This window comes from Cyanistes caeruleus, chromosome 1 (genome assembly GCF_971803275.1).
Source record: "Cyanistes caeruleus chromosome 1, bCyaCae1.hap1.1, whole genome shotgun sequence".
In the NCBI taxonomy this organism is placed as follows: domain Eukaryota; kingdom Metazoa; phylum Chordata; class Aves; order Passeriformes; family Paridae; genus Cyanistes; species Cyanistes caeruleus.
Genome location: NC_141701.1, coordinates 120,012,616 through 120,028,130, shown reverse-complemented (window position 1 = coordinate 120,028,130; position 15,515 = coordinate 120,012,616). Strand labels below are relative to the sequence as shown.

Sequence of the window (15,515 nt, the reverse complement as noted above, 5' to 3'; positions counted from 1 at the left end):
AACATTTTGGCGTGTGGCTTGAGGCACTTCATAAAAATCTAATTTTCTGAAGAGTAGTGTTGTTGCTCTCTAATAATTAAAATCCTAGAAGAGGGAAACCCAAAATTAACATACATTCTCCAAAATATAACTCTCCAACATTTATACAGCCTCCAAGTGGAGAAACAGAAGGTCTAACTAAACTTTATGCTGAGAAGAGTACAGCCTACATACTGGTGAGAAACTCAAATACATCATATCAAATACATACATATAAGCAACATTTTGCAGAGTCTTTCATTCACTGTGTAAAAGCCTGCTACAGGACAGCTAAAATACCTAAAATACACCCCCAGCTCTCCAAGACTTGCCCACAAATCATCTGCTTTAAAAAAGCACTCTCCAAGTACTCTTCACAAAGTTTTCCATTTTGCCCTCCCAGGCAGCCTAGCAACGTGGCTGGCAATAAATAATGTCGCAAAGGAAATTCTGTGTCAGCTAGGCGGGTCAGAAGAAAAAATGAAAAACTACAGAAGAAAATGTACAAAAAAAGTGTAATTTATTTCCCCTTAGCATCTGCTTTTATCTGTATCCTTTTGAGAACAAATTAACAAGTCCTGCCTATCTCCATATGTTTCTTTCTGTGGAACATCATGGCTCTGGAGGTACTGAATGTTCGTTCAGTCGGCACTTAACAAGCACGTATGTTTGTTATGCACTGGAGAATGTGACCATTATATGTTGATGATACTTTTATAATATGATATATCACTGCAAGAAAAAAAAGAAATATTTTATAAGCCAGAAGGAGCACTTTTTTCCTTTTTTTCTACAGAAAGCAGCTCAAATCCCAGTGTTTCATGTATGCTCTTCAGGTCATAAAAACAACTGCTTTCAAAATGTAGATGATCCCCATATGCTTAGAAATCACCCTTAAAAGGTCAGTAATGAATTTATTTGGTTTTTCAACAATTATACAATTAAATTTTAGTGTAAAACCAGGATGAAAGTGATTTTTATTCTGAATAAAGCTTTTTTTTTTTTTTTCCTCCCCTGGGATATAGTCTATGTATTTATGCACATATTTATATAAAGGACTTTGGCAGTTCAACTGTAAATCCACTCACATCATTGAACTAAATTCTCAATAAATGTACAGAATGCTTAAATTGGATCTGTATTTAAGGTGTAAAAAAACAGAACTGAAAAACTAAATTACTGTGAACATTTATAAACCAAACAAAATTTCCCATGTAGTGATTTAATTACTAAACACAGGTTTCCATTGAGTTTAAAATCTAATACTGATATAATTTCTGTATTAAAAAGAGAGCAAAATGTTAACAATATGCTTAACCAGGATCTTAGATTCAATCCTGTCATCTTAAGTCAAGATCAAAGAATTGTGGAAACATGGCTAAGAATTACTCTTATGGTAAAAGAAAATACATATCTGTATTATAAAATGTAGATTATATATGCCAGAATCAAAGCTCAGAATAGCTGAAAAAGTGAATGGGATTGTATTGACTTGCTGCAGTTGGTATCTGCATGTGAACAGAAAGTGTTTGGGCCTGAAGGAGATCTTTTATACCAGAGACAATTGCAGAGATGAATTTTTCCTGTTTGTAAAGGGCAGCTTATATCATCTCGGACCCAGTTGTGGTGTTTTGTTAGCAATTTTCTCTGGTGCTTTTAGGCAATGAGCATATTTCTGTAAAACTATTAACATATAAAATTAAAATACAGAGAAAGTGACAATCCAAATCAAGCAGAATGCACTATTATGAAAATCAAACTTATGAGATGGCTTTAAAAATCATAAAACTGCTCCATAAATAATTATCCATTTTTTTCATTTGCCTTCCGATTGCTGGAAGTTAAAAGGACATTTGACTTCTCTGATTTTTTGTTTTGTTTGTTTTGTTTTTTGGTTTGGTTTGGGTTTTTTTTTTTAAAAAGTAAGGTTTAGAAATGGAGAAGGAAATCAGCCACTCTCACAAAAGACATTATAAGTGCTAAGTAAAGCTCACTCATTTAAAACTACAGTGATGTCTACTGTCGTTAATGATTCAGCACCAAAAAATGCTGTATTAGCCCTAGAAATAATATTCTTCAAGCTTAAAAATACATGTGAGGCTATTATTAAATCAGATGAGTTAGAGATACCAAAAGAAAATTAGCATAAATACCTGGCTACTTTAACTTCCTAAAACATGGAACTTCAAACTTCTAAGTGTCTGATAGAAAGGTATCAGACCCCAGTACAGGTTGGGAAGAATTATGCTAACTTGATAATTTTAATCCATAACAAAGTGTGAGAGAAAAGAATGGTGTTCCTACCTTTCCCTATACAGTCTATATTTTATATAACTGAGACCACAACATGGTATATAACATGCTGTGCATTTGAAATACATTTATATGAGGCTCCCACACAGGAGCACAGGGAAGCATAATGTAGTGAGGAACAAGTTATTTTTACACACATTTCAGTCAATGGCTGGCTTTGGGGGGACTGACAGCTTCTGAGCATAAAAGTGCATGATTTTCATCCAGGTGCTGTCCTGCAAACAGCGCAAGCTGTCCTATACAAAATCAGACAAGGGAGTTTCCAGCTATAGCATCCTTTTTTCCCCCTGCTCTACTTTTCCTTGTGGTATTGAGAGACCCAGGGCAGCAATAGACTCTTTACACCCAGCCGACTTCAAAACAGCTTCTATCTCAGATTACCAGAGTCTGCAGAATTCAGCTGTTTTCAGAGCAGTCAGAGGTCATTGCAAATCAGCAGTCTTTGAAAAGTAACCTGTCAAGGCATCCACTTCTCATGGCTTACCACATCTATCTAAACATATCTATGCACAAAATGGATGACGTCTCCTGCTGCCCTTTGGAATGGCTTAGTGTAAGACCTCTGTTTTCTCAGCCTTTGTACTGCTCTGATACACAGGGCCAGCCAGCAGTCCCAATTAAAAGAGCAGGGGAAAAAAAAGAGTGGGTAGATCTTCTTCCAGATGGCTTTGAAGAGGCATCAATCTGCTACAGAGATTCACAAGACCCCAGACAAGTAGTCAGATAAACCAAGACTAGGCATTAAGGCTAAAATCACAGCACTGCATCAACCCCAAATGTTTTTTAGTGCATTAATTACCACAGAAATTTGACTGACTAGGAAATGTGAAAGTGTAAACTGTAACTGAAGAAATTTAAGAACAGTATTAGTGAGTTTTAATACTTTCCCATTACTCCTGTTTTATGCTAGTTCATCTTCTCTTCACATCCCCTTACGTACTCAGCCAATGTGCATCTGTACGCACACAAATGTGGTCTATCCAAGAGAAAGGCAGGATAAAGAACACGACCAGCATGCTCCATCATCATGTGAAGCAGTTAAATAGCTGCACAGCATCTCCCCTGTCATGGCTGCATCCTCTCCTGCCTGATCAATTGATGCCAAGGCAAGGATATCTCTTCTGGCACTGGATTTTGAAGGTTCACCCTCTAGCAGACTGAGAAATCAACATTACCCTGCATCACCATCTTTTGAGACAGCTGTTCTTGCCATGGTCATGGGTAGGCTAGAATGAAAGTTTGTGAAATCCCCCTGCATAGGACAAGTGAGAGGACACCAAATTTCTCCTGGGAAGACATTAAAAAACAAAAAAGTTCCTGCTAGGGCAACATAATCACAATAGCTCGGTGTCTTTGGGAGAGCACGGCATGAATAGCTCCATCCAAGCATCACATTTCCTGCACGCAGCTACAGCACCAGAAGATCCCTCTCTCAGAAGCAGCACGGATAGCCTGTGGCAGAGCACACCGCTCAGTGCAGACACGAGCAGGGGGTGTCAGGGCAGGAAGGGGGAATTTGCGGAGCTCAGCACTCCTGAGCAGTGTGTGCCGAGGCCACCGCACAGGCAGTGGGAGCCCGGGAGGCCGTGCCTGACCCCGGGCTGCCCTCGGGGAGCTGCAGTCTGATGCCCTGATCCCCCCATGGTGAGGCCATTTCCCCACTCCACGCAGGCTGCTCCTCCGCTGGGGAGTTCCTGCTCCAGCAGTGAGGGCAAGGGGTGAAGGGGGCTGCTTGCTTTTGCAAACACGGTTAACAAAATGTTGATATTATGCTTAGCCGTTGTCTCCTTGTCACTAGTCACTTGCAGTTATAGGTGCAGATGTTAGAAATGCCATCATGAGCTGGAGCTGATGAACTCTGCTATTATTGTCTTCATTTCCAAGGCGTTCTGTAGCCTCGTGGGACTGTGGCCGAGTGTAGAGAGAGAGGACAGGGATGGCTTTAGGTTTTGTGCAAATGGCAGTACATCGCATCAATGTGAACAACTTTTTTCACTTGAGACATGCTGGGGTATCCAACCTATCCTCAAGAAGGTCACAGTTCTTCCTCAAGTCCTGTGCCATATCTGCCAGCGCTGTGGGGACATCCCCCTTTGCCCAGGGCATTTCAAATGGGCCTGGGTATCTGTGCTCCAACAAACTAGCCGAGCTCACCATGTCCTCTTGTCAGCTGGTCATGTGGTTACCTACACACAGCAAAACTCACAGGGAAAAACTTACTGATTTTATAGCAGGATACTAATGGAAAGAGTGTGATTCCCCTGGGAGGTGTGTAGTTCCACCACCTTGGATTTATAGCCTGTGCCTGAGCTGCAGGTGAGAAATGTTGTGTTTTATAAAGCCACTGAAAGAGGGATCTCTCCCATCAGCATTGTCTGACTCAGATACTCTAAGACATTCCTTTCTTCTTACTATACCTTTGGAAAAAAAACCCACCAGATTTTAAGAATTAAAATAGAAAGCCTCCTTTTAGGTGAGAATATAGATTATGTACTGTTTATTGCAGAGTAATTTAAAGCCAATAAAGAAATTTTGTAATTTAAAATCACATTATGAAAAAAATATTTTCCCAGAAGGAAGGAAAATACTTATTTTTGTCACTTTAAGAAGTGCTCTGTTGCTCTCATTAAAGCTACTTTTAGGTTTTTATCTAAGAAATATTAGTTGAAAAAATGTATAAACTGATAAAAACAAATGTGTTAAGGAAAGAAATGGTTATGTTTAAAATTTAATTTAGTTGGATTTTGTGGCTTTATCTAAGGGGTTAGTGACTCCAGATGAAATCTCATTAAAGACAATCATTTACTGGAAAGACAAAAAGAGTCAAAATTTCCCAGAATAGATCATCATGAGATGAAAAAGAAAATGTCCAATCTCATCAAGCTAATCCAGAGGACAAAAGTTTGTATCCAAAAGTCCTGCAGTTCCTCTTTGATCTGTGCAGACTCAAAATGTCCCTAGAAAGCTATGAGGCTCCCTCCTTGCCTGCCTCATATTTTGGCTGTGTAGCAGAAGGCTGTGGAGTCGCCACTAACAACAAAACATGTAGCTGAGGGTTGTTTTCCCAGCTCCACCCTCGGGACACTGCTGTACAGTGCTGCCCCTCAGATACCCACAGTGGTTCAAGAGGCTGAGACGTTCTGTGAAGGACATCTGTGACAATTACTGCTTGTCTCAAATTCTACAGAATATAAGGATCCATAAAAATATTATTCTCAAGAAATTCTATTTTCTTATATAAATAGCAATAAGAATCTATTCACAGTACAAATACAGGTCCAAGCTACAGAGGGAACTTTCTCTGAGGTCCTGCTCCCAGGCTAGGACCAATTTTACATCCAGGGGATGCTGTCTCCAAAATGCCAGTGCTGACAGACATACCAACACTTCAGCACTGACAGGATTTCAATACTCCTCAGACAGGATATTTTCACTCCAGACTGACAGTGTCTGTTTGAGAATTAGAGACCTAGACAGAGTTACCTGCTGGGCTGCTCCACCAGACTGTGAGGCTGATAGAAGGGCATCAGCAAGTGTCAATGTGCTCCTGTGTCAGGGTACCAAGGCTGTAGTTGTTTTGTATCTTTGAAGACAGATCTGCTTCCCTTTGTTTTCCCATTATCTTGCCTAATCATCCATCTGTGAGAAGCGAGATATTATGAAGATACAAGTAACAGAGTAAAAGTAATGGCTGTGTTACTCAAGAAGTCAGACTCAGTGATGTAGTGGCCCCTCCTGGCTCTGAAATCTGGAGTTTCTTCTGACTGACACCATCAATTCACTTGCTAGAGGAGCCTCCAGGCCCTGGCAATTGCCTCATCTTTCATACTATTCTGCACTAATTGGCAATAATGAAGGTATTTGTCAGTCTCCACTGGATCATGTGCTTAAAGACAACTTCAGAGTAATCCTAGCAGTATGGATGTCATCAGCTTACAGACTCACTGTCAAAAATGAAATGAGACACCAACTTTATGCCATTTTGCCTCATGTTCGGTTCCTAATTTTCTGGATGAAAATTTCCTTCTGTAAATATGTCATCTTCCATAACAAGTTGAAGGTACAAATGCTCATATGTATCTATGCAAGATTCAGCCTGACAGAAAAGTCATTAAGTTTTCTGATAGCTTATTATTAACCCAGAATTTCAGATATCATGTTTTGCAGGCATAAAGTGATGCTAAATTGAATGCAGAGAATAAAAAATAGAGCATCTTCTAGTCTGTCCCCATCAAGTTTTCCATTGCCACCAGCAGTCTCTTTTCCTGGGGAAATATTTGTAGCATAGGAAATTTCCTCAGCAGGCTGAAAGTGGCTGCAGTGGCTAGCTTTGCTCCCTCATAATACTCTTTGCAATGTCCCTGTCACCAAATATCAGTGGGACACAGCATCTTGGCTATTCTTTATTTTAAAGAGGATATGGAGAATGTGAAATTACACTGAAGCTGCCTCTTGACTTGCATAGATGGTCAGTGTTCTAGGCAGAGCTAGAGAAAAAGAAAGCGGGAGCGTGATACAAAGAAAGAAATAATTATCAAACCATGTATTTTATTACAAAGCCTGTACAACACTTCTTCCCCCTTCACTGTATACTTTCAGTGCTCTGAAGGAAAGGCCAAAAGGGGAGTAATAAAAACACCCTTGGGTACAAAGAAATTGGCTCATAAAATAAGTACAGTAACAATGTCGATTATTAGCTGTACAATACAAGATAAATATAAATGGACTATATCCTCAAACTAGCAAAATATGGGGAATCAATCTCAATAAAAAGAACTGATAGGGTAAGCTATTTGGGAAGCAGATACAAGCCCTGCCTGGCTTAGAAACATTAGCCTGTGCTTCTGAGTAGTGATTGATGTCTTCTGCTGCCAGATGACAATGAACTTCGCCGAGAGTGAGGCTTGGAGGGAGGTATTTGTAACGCCTGTCTGTAAGCTCCAGAAGCGTTATGATTTCTATGAAGGATAAATGCACAAATCTCTGTATTTCTGCTAGAAGACAGTCTCTGCTAAAACAGAAATTAAACATATTTACAAGACAGTGAGTTATGATAGAAACCTGACCAGGCATTTCTCAAAGTGGCTAGCATCATCTTCTGCTGACAGAGTCACGCTATCTCCAAACACATTGTGGGAGGTACAGATGTTATCACAGCAGAAAAGTGTGAGAATTCAGATTTTTTTTTCCCTGATCTTATTCCTCAACGGAAATTAACACGGCTTTTGATTTTCTTTTACTTTGGTACAAAGTTAATAGGCAAATTTTTGAAGGCAGAGGTCATGGTGGAGTTATATCGAAGGTGATTGTATTGCAGATCATCACTGATCTTTGCTCACCTGGCTTGCTGTGGCACTTCACTGATCTGGTCACTCAGACATATCATCCCTTTGCTTGCTTCCCCAGCCAGACTGACCCGTACACACTGTCTGGGGTCTCCTTTCCACTTCATCTGATGTGGAGTGACTTGAAAGATGATTAGCCCAAGTGCAGCATGGGACACAAATACCCACTGGGAGACCTGTTGAAAAACAGCAGGAGCCACCTCATTTCTTGTTCTTTGTGACACAGTGAAAAGTCCATAAGCTTCTGCTTGAGTTCACATCCTGGATATAATTTCCTAATCACTTCAGGGTGATGTCATGGGTAAAAAATGCATGAGTGACTGAAATTAAATTGAAGGCTAGGCTGTTTCTTGCAGCATTAGTATATTACTAGAGAGGGAGAGGGAACACAGAGGGGGTTTTCTTTTATCACTTATGGCATCTTTATTTCTCAAGACAGGAAGGTCAACTTTTCCACAGCATCCTGCTATGCTGCTCGCCTTCAAGACATTAAAATACACCTAGCAGTGTACCCTCTGGGCCTGTCTGGTGAACCCCTCCTCAGCTCCCAAGTTCCTTGGAACAGAGAGAACCATTATCCAACATCCCAGTGCTGCAGGAAAATGGTCACCATAGGCTCAGCTGAAATAGTTCATTGCCCAATGCAGCTATTAAAAAACAATTTGTTAAATAATATGACTAGAAAAATGCTTAAGCAGGTCAGTTGTTCTAATTTTTCAGGGGGGTAAAGGAATACTGTGTTTTAAAGACGGCACATAAAGCATGTAAGAAGACCTGATTTTAAACAGATGGTTTTTCAATCTCAGGTAATTACTATGATCAAGACAGTACCTTTCGGAGGCACCTCAAGGACAATTTCTCTTCCAAGCACAACCAAATTATGTAGAAACAGAAGGCTCTATCCATGGCAGGTGAGATTCACAACCCTTTTGCATCATTACTAAGACCACTAAATGTAATGCTATGCTGACTTAAGGGAAGTATAACAATGACAATTATGATCTAAGAACATAACCCTAATTACATTAAAATAAAATAATAATAGCATCATTAAGAAAGAGCTACTTCTGAAGAGCAATTTTCATTCAGAACCAATTTTTCTGTTCTGGGCAAAAGTCCATCCTAATCACATTGAGAGTCAATACATTACTCTTTGACTTGAGGCAAAAGTATATCAATTCTTGACAGCTTCTGCAGATGCTCTGTCCTTTTGCAAAAAAAAAAAAGCCCTTCAGTGTTTGGACAGGGTGGTTTGCAAAAGGATTTCATTTCACAGCTATTAGATAGAGTATAAATTCCCTCCACGGAAAATACAGGCATCCTCTACAGCAATCTAGTTCTCCCTTTTATGCATGAAATGTATCTCTAACTCGATCCAAAGCAGTCAATGGCTTAAGGGAGTGCTCTGTATGTGGAAGAAGCTTTCCATTTTCTGTGTTGCATTTTTAAAGCTCTGCAGTCGTTTTACCACAGGGCTTTGGCACATGAAGTGGGTTTGTGGCTTTGCTGGGTTTGTTATTTCAACCACTTACAGCAAGGCTAAACAAAGTTACCAGTGTCTCCCCTTAAGAAGAGACCTCTGATCAGACACAGTCTGGTATAAGCCATTTCCACCAACTAACAGGCTAGAAAAATCAGCTACATACAGAGGGAAAAAAGTTTCATCTTGTTTCATCTGCAGACAGCGGTCTGTGCAGACTGTGGGGTGCTGGCAGAGCTCTCCAGAGGACTGTGCTGTGTCTGCCCTGTCCTCACACATGGCTCTTGGCCATGCTCAGAGGCAGACCACCAGACGGGGCAGACTTCGGTGTGACCTTGCAACCATTCCCGTGTCCCAATGGGAACTCAGTTTATTCAGAGCACATCAGTGTGCTGGTACATGCCTGTCACAGCGTGTCTGTATATCTTGGCTCCCCAGGTCACACAAATCAACAAGGTTCTGAAGTTTCTGAACGCATTTCTTCTCTCTTCTCTTTCGTCAGCTTTGCCCCTTCATCTTCCTTTTCTTTCATTAACATCAAGAGTGTTTCATTAACTTCTTGCATTAACATCAACAATATTCTCTTTCGCATTGTACCCCGGCCCCAGCTGTGGCAACAGACTGAACAACTCTGGCAAAGTGGCCCCAGAGGTGGATGTCATAGGCACTGGAAGCCCCATGGTTCCCAACCTCAGCCAGACCTGAAGCATTACTAAAATGCTAACTCCATCCTGAAGGCACATTTGCTAATGCACAAGCTGCTTTCCAAATCAGGCAAGCCAGGTCCAGCTCCTGGCACACAGAGACAAAAGAGTCTGGAGTCTCAGGGTACAACATTTCTGTGAGAAAAATGGGGATAGCACTCAGAGTTCACATCTGTGATTTTTTGTTCAACTGTTATGGTAATGAACTTTGCACAGAATATAATAAATACAACTCCAGCTCATCTTCATAGCACCCATCCTATAAAACATCTTCCCATAAAATCCACTACAGTTAGAATTCTCTTTCTTAAGAACACACTTGGAAGAGTAGCAGAGCTAATGCTGAGGCATGGCTACAGTGTGGCTTAATTTTTTTGTGTTGCATGGGTAATAAATTATTCTTTCTACTTTAGAACATGGATATATTTGCTAAATATCTTCATATCCATTCAAGTCACACACCACCCCAAGGCTCTTAAATATAACAATATTTACAGTTTAAGACACATCTCCCAAGCTAGATTAGATTGCTTTTATGCCTAGGCATGAACTGGAAGAGACCAAAATACTCTTACAAAAGAAAAGTCACAGGGATGCAGTAAGGATTCTGAAGTTTTATAAGTTTACAAAAAAAGAGAGAATAGACTCAAAGCAGAAAAACATCTTGTCGATATAGTAGCCAAGTTAAACCAGATGCTGCAAGGGTAACTTACCATTAGAAATCCCAGAGGTGGTTCTATTTACCAGGGAAAGGATGGAAGGGGTAAGGGAAATTAATATTAATTGGGTTTATTTAGCTTGGCCATTAGCCACAAAGTTCAGATAAAGTGCATTTCCCAGCCAACTCTTGTACATGCAAAGTTTCACCAAGTCAGATGTAACTTATTATGTGTTTTGTCACTTCAACACGAAAAAAGAAAAAAGTACAAAGCTGTACAAAGGAGTGGTTTCCCTGCTTCTTTTGGCTGAATTAGATGCTTTCATCGTGCAAATATATGTGTCAGAAATATTTTTTCACAATCCTGCCATTGGCCATCCAAAATTAAAACTGCAAACATGGCACTTCTTCTCTGTAACTAAAGTATCTGAGGAAAAGCAAATTCACCAGAGACCTTAATACATCAGATCGGAGATTCTTTTCAGTATAGTGTTTTTGAAACCTTCTTTGAGTGCTGAGGGATAAAGGTCTAAAGATGAAGTAGAATTCCATGAGTAGGGCACTCACTGGGCCTTCGTTTAGACTCATGAATTGTTGCTGGGCTTGTGCACATTTCATGTCAAACAAAGATGGGCTAGCTCCCATGAGGTGTTCCAGATCATGAGAAAGCTAGGCTAAAACCCAGACTAACATGGCAGAGGAGACAGCAAATTTTGGTACAGTGGGATGGGATGGGATGGGATGGGATGGGATGGGATGGGATGGGATGGGATGGGATGGGATGGGATGGGATGGGATGGGTGTTCTCTGTAGCTGGCATATCCTGTCTGATGTATTAGTGCTTGCTCTAAACCAAAGATGGGTGACTTGTTTCCCAGCTTGTGCTGTAGGCTGCTTACTAAGCTGTGTGCTGCCAAGAGGTTATGCCGCTTTTTTTTTCTGTAGTTTAGAGAACTTATAGAGCAGTGACTCATGCTGGAACTGTCTTTCCTTCTCTTTAAATTGTCTTCTTGTCACTTTTATGGAACAGAATTTATCTCACATTTTTTGAAAAAAGCATATATGTCTCCAAGCTGGTGCCCTCATTATACTACACTGTGTGTTATCTCCTGACTTCATTTTTCTGTGTCTTTTCTTGAAGTGTGGTGTCAGTGGGAAGCTGCATTTATGACATAAAAGGCTTTCTAAGGGTGAGAAAGACTTTGTGTAAGAGAAAAAACTGATTTGTTGTCTGAGAGCAGTCTTGAGAAAATCTTGGCAAGCAGCTTGCTCAGAGAGCAAGAAAAGAGCAGGTCAAGCTGGAGAAACATCTGAGCAGTAGTGGAATGTATGGGGTAAAGTAAAATCTCTGGCAAGCTGGACTTCAGCATAGGGCTGCAGTATATTTGCCCATGACAGCTTCTCTGCCTCTCACCTACTGTAGGAAACTCCTTCCTGTGCCATTTCCTGAAAAGTAACAACCCAGCTGCCTCATTTACCAAGTGAATACATTTGGCATCCAAAGAGGTTGGATGACAAAGTTCCACTGGCTGCATTTGTTCAGGCAAGGGCAGTTGGCTGCCAGCCCAGCCCCGCTCCACATAGCCTTCTGCTCGCCTGTTTGTTGATCCAGCCATCGGTGGTGTTATGCTACAGATTTTTGGGACTGTGACTCACAATTTCCTTTTTAAAAAGGAGGAGAGAAGGAAAACAAACCCCAGCAAGCTTGCTGCTCTTGTGCTTGATGTGCAAGCACTAAGCTGCCCTTTCCCAGGAAAGAGATGTATCTTTCATGCATAGCTCCTCATCCAGTTTTCAGTCAAGAGGCATCCAGATTACAGAACTCCATGGCAGCTGGCAAGGCCTGGCAGCATTGCTGGCAACATCAGCCACCACCCTCTGGCTTCCAGAGGAACCTTTGGCTCAAACCAGTTTATGGGTATGGTTTGTAAAACATTTTATACCCACAGCTCACCTAAAACTTTCCCAACATGAGCCACTGTTTTCAAAGCAGGAAAAGAGAAAGAGAGGCCTAAACTTCTCATGCCCTTGTTTGGATGTCTGAGTAGACATATGACTTTCTGACTAGACAGAACTAACCATGCTTCCAAATCCAGTGAGACCTGTTCAGTCCTAAAAAGTCCACCAGCTAATCTAGGGATATGCAAGTGGATAGAGTTGAGAAGAGAATATCATTCTGGCCGTCTCCTGAAAATGAAATAAGGGATGTGAGTTGGGAAATGTGTCTAGTCCAGGCCAAAACCAGGAAATGGATTATGACTAAGAAAACTCCTGCTGAGGCAAGAAACACAGGACTTGGTGGAAATCACTGCCTGCCAGCATTTACCATGGCAGATATCAGCTGTCCCAAGGCCTTCCCTGAAAGGCAGTGGGGCTTACAACAGTGCAACACTGCTGAAACCTCATTCCTCTTCCCACTCTATCCTCAGTGCACCCCCTGAACTGTGACTCTGCCCACATCTCAGCAGGGGCACAAAGAGAAAGACATCACTCTTCATGAGGGCAAGGACAGCAAAGTTCAGTGGTTTTGGTTACCTTGGTCTAATTGTGGGTACTTGGGTGCATGATGCACAAACCACATCAGCAGACTCATTTCACACAAGGAACTTGGAAATTCCATCAGGAAATGGCTGTGCTCATGTCATGTGGATTGAGAGGACAAGATGAACCATCTCCATCCTATGCTGCAGCCACCAAGGATGACTTGATGTCATCCTAGGCAGTCTTGTTTTCTACTCTTCCCTGTTGCCAGAAAGTCGCAATCTACAGCAGTATCAGCCCAATACCTCCTCAGATTCAGCAAGACATTTAAGCACATGATCATTACTAAACATAGTAACTGAAACCAAGTGGACTATCCATGCACTTCCAGTTAGGCATGACTTCCTCCAAGTATCTGCTGCAAGTGCACTTCACACTAGGAAAGAAAATGTCTGGACCAATATACAGCAAGGAGACTGTCATGGAGTTACTTTACCTTTAAGGGAGTTGGAGTTGCTGGGAACTGCTTAGAGCCTTTTCTCCTGACCAATTATCGGTCATTGCTGAGAATTGACAGCAGTTTAGGCCATTGAAAAGTAAGATCAACTTGTGAACCCTACCTTAAAGTGTAAAAGCAGAGCTCTCTGGGTCCTCTTTGTTTCCTGGCTGTGAAGGGTGGCGGAGCTCCAGGCCTCCCGTTCCCTGCCCAGGCCATGCAGCCAGGCGGGGATGGAGTTGGGCCTGCTCCGTCTCCCGGCCGGGAGATGGGGGGGCCTGGGGAAGGTTTTCCTCGGGCCCGGGCCGAGCCGATCTCTGGCTCAGCTGCAGGTTTTGCTGTAGCTGAATTCACTGGAAAATGCCGAGTGAAGAGAGAGAGAAGCTCAAGACAGCAAGCGGAGACAGCCACACTCTCCAGAGCAGCTATGAGGAACCTTCCGTCGCAGACAGCTCCAGCTCCTGTTCGGCAGAGATCTCCGAACCATCTACAAAAGCCTGGGCAAGATTTTAACCTTTTCATTACCCAGATGAGACTTGTGGATTAATCTTTTTATCCAGAGAGAGAGAGAGAGAGAGATCAACATGAAAAGAGACTTTATAAACTACCAGTGACAGGAAAGAAAAGAAGCTTCAGGAAAGGTAGAGAATTAAGAAGATGCTTTAATTAAGCTGAAATATCTCCCTGTTAAAACTATGGAGATGGACAATGAAGTCCTGAAAAGAACTCCTTTAATTCATGATACAGGATCTAGAGAGGAATAAAGTGTTCAAAGTGTAAATTTGAGTAAAAAGTAGAGTAATTATGGTATAATGAAGTGCTGGGAGATTTGAAGCCTTGAGAGGCAATGAGAAAACTGTTTTCTAGTGAAGCTCACAGAAACAGATGAAGAAGACTTTTTTGCCTTTGAATAACTTCTCCTTAAAAATGCTATCTCTAGACTCATGGCCCATACACACTTCAGAGTGATGTGAAAATGGGAGGAGTGAACTCTAATAATAGCAGCTCTGAGCAGCTAACATTAGGGCAATGGAAAACTATAACAAAAATAGTTTTCTTGCAAGAAACTCCATAAATTAACAAGAAGAAACTTCTGTTTCTCTACAAAGACTGGTGAAAAGACTGTAGCAAGAATTGGGACTGTTTTAACCATCAAAGTCCCAGAGTTTTTGTCTCGTTTGTCATGTGAACAAGAGAATAGTGGGTAGATAGGGGATGGAAAGGTTTTTCTGGAAGTTCATTCTGGTGTTCTTATTATTGTGGTTTGTCAAAAAACTTTCTTTTTTTTCCCTTTTAAGTTTTATGCCTGTTTTGCTCTTGTTCTAATCCATATCTCACAGCAAGAAATAAGTAATTTTCTTAGTTATTGGTTTAAAACCATGACAGAGACAAACTGCTGAACACTAATCCTAGCCAGCATCATTCACTTCACCTACTAAAAAAGAGTTACTCAAAACACAGGGTTCAATAAGTTGTCTGTGACCCACAGATAGCTCAGTATTTTACCCTGAGATCACATCCCCAGAATGAGCACAAGAAGGAAAAAGAAAGAAAAAAAGAAAAGGAAATCTGCCATACACTGCATTCATACAAATCTTCGCAGCATCTTCAAAGAGTTTATTAAAAGGATATATAAGTTACTAGTAAGCTGGCTTGGAGAAAAATAGATGGTCTTCTGTCCCATCTTTGGACAATGCTCTGTAGGGTCCTGTGGCACAGTAGAGGTTTCACAGGCACTACCAAAGGAGTTACAGAAATGCAAAGCAGCAATCTCTTCACTGAGCATCCAAGAGTGACTGTAGAAGTATTTATTACTCCACTGTTACACCACTTGTAAGTAGCTTGTCTTTCTCCTTCCCTGTTTATTTGTCTTTTTTACTGTCCCTAATGAAGAATCTCAATGCTATCAAGTCTGAATTATGGAAATTTTATGTTTCTAACATTTATTCTTCTGATGTCCCTTTTTTTCTTGTACTTTTGGCTGCTCAGATGCATTTGACCTGCTGTTGGGAGTTGATAC

The 15,515-nt window shown here is 41.1% G+C and overlaps 1 long non-coding RNA gene across 1 annotated transcript; it reads right to left on the bottom strand.

Annotated features, from left to right (window-relative positions):
- Window positions 1–516: 516 nt before the first annotated feature.
- On the bottom strand, window positions 517–15,250 carry LOC111924324 (uncharacterized). The gene is made up of 4 exons (XR_015277163.1): window positions 13,620–15,250; window positions 7,671–7,852; window positions 5,815–5,970; window positions 517–750 (listed from the first exon to the last, which is right to left on the bottom strand). It is a non-coding gene; the product is annotated as an uncharacterized LOC111924324 (long non-coding RNA).
- Window positions 15,251–15,515: the final 265 nt, after the last annotated feature.